The following is a 6,427-nucleotide window of genomic DNA, read 5'->3' as shown; positions in this document are numbered from 1 at the left end:
CCCAATCTCGCTCTCTCTGCCCTCTGATCTGTACTCCATCGTCACCGTCGGCGAGCTCGAAGGCTCAACTCTCCGCCTATCTTCTTCTCTCATCGCCGCTGCGATTCGCCGCAGCCGCGGCTCTCCATCATCGCTGTTGATCAGCCAACGCTGTTGGCGCAGTGGTGTTTCGGATCTCGGATACAGCCGAGCAGCCGCCGTTAAAGTTACCTGCCGTTTCCAATTTCTAATCATAAAGCCGCTAAGTCGCTGGCCATCGTTGTGGGGCCGGTAACGCCTCACTCAACACCTTTCCCCTCCGTTTAAAACTCTAAACATCGCCACCCATCTTCTCCCTCTCTCGGTCCTTTTGGTATTGAAAGAAAATTCTGACTTTGCTAAACTCTAAGGCCCTACTTGGTATGGTGGAATGGAATGAGGAGGGAATGGAATGGAGATGGGAATGGGCTGAAGGTGGGAATGGAATGAATTCTTGTGCTTGGTGAATGTAAGGTTTACAAATGGAATGAAATTATTATTCCTTGATTGATTTCATTCCTAAGCTTGGTAACTACGAATAATATAAGAATGGAATGAAATGAAATATGAATAATTAATATGTTGATTCTATAAAAAAAATATATTTATTTAAAAATATTTTTGTCAAATATTTTGGATCATATTAATTTGAACTATACACGTAAATGAGTGTGTGCATATGTGGTGTATGTATTGTTGATGTGTGTATATATATATATATATGTGCATACGTGCTTGTGTGTGTGTGTACATATACGTGCATGTGTTGCCATAGGTATGTATTGATGTGTGTATGTGTGTGTTTGGCTATGTGTGTGTTTTTGTGTGTTGCTGTGTGTGTGAGTGTGTTGCTATGTGTTTTGTGTGTGTGTGTGTGTGTGTGTTTTTGTGTGAGTTGCTGTGTGTTTTTGTGTGTGTGTCTGTGTGTTTTTTTCAATTATTAAAAATTTTAAAATTTTAATTTATACTTAAATTGAGATGATATTAAATTTAAATATAATATTAAATAATATTTATATAATTTTGTTAAATTTTAAAATAAGAAGAAAGGAAAATGAAATGGAATGGAATGACCATTCATTAGCTAAATGGATGGAATGGGTATTCCCATGTGGAATGAAATGGCCATTTCCTAATGGAATGGTGATTCCTAAGGAAAAAATTTACCAAACAAAGGTAGGAATGTCATTCCATTCCCCCATTTCATTCCACCATACCAAGTAGGGCCTAATATCTCTTTCTCTAATTTCTAACTCTCGATTTTGTCGGAACGGTTGAATTGAATAAAAATGTGGAATTATGGGAAGATATGTATGTGGAGATATGTATATGTAGATAACTGATTTCATGAGAGTAGGAACCGATTTGTTCTCTTCTTTCACTTGTTAATGCCGGATTTTGTAGAACAGAAATTGGGTGAGAGTAATCTCACGTTTAATTCTTGCATATTCAAAGTGGGGTGAAAATTTAATAAATCATTTGGGCTCATAGCAATTGAATTTCAAATTGGGCTGAAGAGAATAATTGTTCTGTGCCCAAATGATGTTGAAAAGGACTTCCAAAAGTTGGTTACGAAGGATTGGGCTTGATACAAATAAAGAAAAAGGTCCTAGCCCAAAATCAATAATAAAAACTATAGCCTATTCCATCAACATCGAAAAGAATTTAAGACAAGTTTTTTGGCTACACAAACGACGTCCCTTCAAGAACAAATAAAAAAAGTAGAAAAAGTCGGGGTGTTACAATCTACCCATCTTAACAAAAAATGTCCCAAAATTTGCTTACATCCTTCGAATATGATATTTCTCCATCTTCTTACCTTCCGATTTCCAAGCATGCTTCCTCGTATCGGTAAAATGAATAACTACAGTTGAAAGTAGTATCATGATCGTATTCTTATCACATCACCAACATCATTCTTGTTAAACATCGCAGTCATCCGCGTGCTTCTTTGCCTGCTATAAAGGTCGTCTCCATCGTGTTGCCACTTTTAGGAAATTATGCAAGATTAGACTATATTAATTTAAACTGTGCACTCAGCATCATCCCTTCTTGTCTTGCACCCTCTTTCGTTTTTGAAACTTCATTTCGTCTTCGCTATCCTCCACTTCTTAAAATCTTCCTTCGTTGAGGAGCTGAGGAAGGAGATGGACATGATGCGAAAGGAGCTAGGCGGGGCCAGACTGGAGTTGCAGGCCATCAAGGGAAGTATTGATGTCCTGGCCGAGAGATCATCAGCCCAGAATGAAAGGATGTCTGATGCGGTCAGGCTAATGAAGAGAATGGCGGAATGGCTTGAGGGGAATTTCTCCCAGACCCAACAGAGGTTGCCTCCTGGACCCGGTAATGCGGCCAGGCAGCCCGGTCAATGTTAGGATTGGTATACTGAAAAGCATAATTCGAGCATGTTGCACGGATAGAATTGCTTGTATTCAATATATTCTACAATCCACTTTTAACCCAAGGCGAGAAGAAGTAATTTTATCACATTGGTGTTTGCTTATACATTTATAAGATGTTTCTCAAACATTTAATTGTATAAGAAGCAAATAAGTCTGATTCTTCTGCATAGTAGACTGGTCGTGAGCGATGTTCACAGAAGGTGACGCAGTCGGCTCTTTGTAGAAGAGAAATAGAATTTCACAACCTAGATAGGCTTTGGCGACCTATCGTGAAAGGTTGCAGTGTCAGTCCGCATGTTTCCTTACCTTAGAAAATAAATGACACTGGTGTGGTATAGCACTGAAGGATCTAACAGTTGGGATAAGTCTTTCTTGCTATTTACTGAAAGACGAGGTCTTGGTGATTGTTATTTCTTAATCATTGTTGATATAACATTGAGCATACGATATTGATTATGCACTACTTTGATTTATCAAATGGTGCAGATTTTTCGCAATCCAAGAATCCCGATATCTTGGGTAGTGGTGATCAATATCTAGAGGTGCTAGTATTGTTATTGCAATGAATTGTGTGCTGGGTGAGTCCAGTTTGATAATATCCTCAAGAGGTGTTCGAAAAAGGTTTTATTATTCAGAAACTCGGCCGGTTGGAATTTATTCTAGAATAATAAATAATGATTTTGAACTAGACAACTCTTGGAAAAAAATATTAATTAATTAAAGTCAAATAGCAGACTTAAATTAATTAATGGATATTTATATCTTAAACACGGGAAATAATAAATTAAAGAGGCAAAGCTCGGATTACTCGTAATTTGGGATTGGATGGGCAGTCAATATTATTATATTATAGTGGATGATAATAATATTCTGTTTAGACTTGTATTAAATTGGGACTCAATTTAATTAGTAAAAGTCCAACGGGTTTGGCCCAAATCCAACCTCCATGGATCCCTAATCTGACCCATCATAACTCTATATAAAGGAGACTAAATAGAAGACTAATTTAATGAATTTTCATCATTAATTTCGTGCTCCCTCTCTCTAGAGCAGACGTAATTTTCCTTTCCCTTCAGTTGGGAATTCTGTCTTCTGTTTAGTCAAGCCCTTTTCGATTCTGACAAGCTTTGCCCACCCAAAGGTCAGATTCTGAGTTTGGAATACAGATTAGAAGATTTCTGGTTGAGTACGAAGATCTTCATCTGGAGAAGGCGCAAGCAATCATCGATTCTTCGGAGAATCTGTTCGGTAACTCTAAACCGTAGGAATTCTTGAATTAGGATTCTTATTCCTTGTTTGTGAATTATATGTGTTCTTGAATGCAATTTGATTGTTTAACATGTAGATAATTAATCTCATAATCGGTCAAATAGATCTGTAGATCTAATTTATTTGTTTATGCATGTCTTTCGTTGTGCAAGGGGCACCAATCCCCATCAATTGATATCAGAGCCAATTTTTTACTCTGATTTCATGTTATATGAATTGCTTAAATACATTAATTTCTTCGTTTGGTTTGTGCTATTGTTTTTGTGAATACGAAGAAGACAAAGGAGATTCTGTTGTGCGATTTTTATATAATAATTGCGTGGACTCTTCTGGTGGTAATTGTTTCTCATTATGATTACATGTGATCATTAGTTTGAATGATTACATTTTTCTGTGACGTGTTCGTGAATTGCGGAGATACCCGTAAGATTTCTTTTTGTTTGACTCAATTCAATTGGTTGAATTGCGTGAACATAGGGTATTGATTAAGAAATTATTTTTGTTGGTAGTCATAACTAACGGACACTCAAAATTTTGATTAACAATTATCGAAATCTGTACGTGAGTTGGAGGATCACGACAGCGGGTGAAGGGCGATCAGCGCGGCCAGACTGGTCAAGCTGTGACGTTCAGCACCACATGCAGCGACATCTCCGAGCAACGGCAGGTTGCGGTGATCATCTCGCATCTGATGCAGTTGGACGAAGAACACAGCAGCAGCTCCGGACTAGGGCTGTTTGGGTTCAGGCTGGACAATTTTATTTCAGCCGAGAGCAGCCCAATAGACTGCCCGGGCGGTCCGATCAGCGGCTCATAGACAGCGGTGTTCTGAGTGGGAGCCCGATGGCGGTTCCCAGCTCGCGTGGCTGCGTTGAATTTTCTAAATTAGTTAGGGTTTCCCTAATCCTAGAAACTAATTTGGAGGAAATTTTTAAATTAGTTAGGGTTTGCTAACTCTTGGAACTAATTTTAGAATTAATTTCAAGATATAATTTGAAATAAGATTTGAATATATGGATTAGTTAAAATTTATCTTTATTTTGTGGATTTAGATATATTTAATTATATCTAGATAAATCCTAGATAAATTAGGATAATAATAATTAATTTTATTTTATTCTGTCTTATGGATTTATATAGATTTAATTCTATGTAAATAAATCCTAGATAGACTAGATAAATAATTAAATAATTAGGAATGAACCTCACTTCTGTCAAGATCTTGATAGAGCCATCTTAAAGCCTCAGCTTCACCTTCCCAACTCCTCTGATCTTACAGATGTGGTTATTTCCAAGTAGAACTGTTCCATCTGCCTCCTTGAGACCATGAAACCAGCTCCTATTGGGGCACATGTGAAAACTGCACCCAGAATCCATGATCCATTTCTGACTTACCCCATTATCTAAAACATTTAGAAGCTGGGCTGGTGGATCTACACCCTCTACACAATCAGAGGTGTTCTGCCCCTTGCCCTCAGATGTTTGCTTCTTCTTCCAAGCAAAACAATCTTTCTTTAGATACCCAGGCTTCTTGCACTAGTGGCATGATCTGGTTTCCTTTGAGGTATCAGAGCTAGAGGCTTTTGGATCATCATATTTCTTCTTGAACTTTTGCCTTTTGAACTTCTTGACATTCAATGCCTCTGCTGCTTGCACATCAGTACCCTTGCTGGTACTTTTCTGGAGCTCCTTGGCCATGAGGGCTGAATACACCTCTGTATAGGCGATTGGCTTATCTCTGCCACAAATGGTGGCATCACTGAGTTGATCATAAGAGCTAGGCAGGGCATTGAGTGTCAGGATGGCCTTGTCTTCATCAGAAATCTTGACTTCCACAGAGCCAAGATCATCAATAATCTTGTTAAACTCCTCCAGCTGCTCTGTGATGGACCTATCCGAAGCAAAACTGTAGGAGTAGAGCCTTTTCTTCAAGTAAAATCTATTTGCTAAAGACTTAGCCAAATAGACTTCATCCAATTTCTCCAAAATATCCATAGCTGTCTTGGATTCTTGAACATCTCTCAAGACTTTGCCACCCAAGCACAGGATAACTGCACTATGGGCCTTGAGTTGCATCTCATCCATCTTGGCCTGAGATTTCTCATCAAGAGCTGGAGCCTTCCCCTTATCTCCAGGAGCCAGAACCGCAGCCAGCCCTTGTTGGATAAGAACAGCCTTCATTTTCATCTTCCACAGGCCATAATTATTTTTGCCTGTGAACTTCTCTGCATCTAGTCTTGCTGCCATCTTGAAAATCGTCTGAAACTCAGCTTCAAGATTTCCCACCGGACGGCGCCACTTGTTAACTCAGCTAGACTAACACTCTTTTGTTTATCTCACACACTCACAGCATGAACAATCGCGCGCGCACACACACAATACACACACTAATTCTTGATGAAAAGTAGAGAGGATTTCTTGGAGAAAAGGTATTCTCTTTATTGATTGATTTCTAACTGCTATCACTACTCTAAGATACGAGAGAGACCGAGCTATATAAGCTCTAACAATCTGGCAACTGCTACCAACAGAAAAAAGAATCAAGAAACAAGAACTTGAGCTAATAACTACTCTTTCCTAACAGAATAATTAACTCTCGAACGGCTAGTTCTCTGATCTCTGAGTCCTTCTTCTCTTTTAAACCATCTAGAACTAGGATCTAAATGTGCATTCATTCTTACAATTTTTTATAATTTTGCTGGTCTATGGTTAGGCTATTGCTTGTCCAGTTTCTTGTC

This window comes from Salvia hispanica, chromosome 2 (assembly GCF_023119035.1).
Source record: "Salvia hispanica cultivar TCC Black 2014 chromosome 2, UniMelb_Shisp_WGS_1.0, whole genome shotgun sequence".
In the NCBI taxonomy this organism is placed as follows: domain Eukaryota; kingdom Viridiplantae; phylum Streptophyta; class Magnoliopsida; order Lamiales; family Lamiaceae; genus Salvia; species Salvia hispanica.
The sequence above is the reverse complement of the archived record's forward strand: the minus strand, read 5'-3'. Positions refer to the sequence as shown.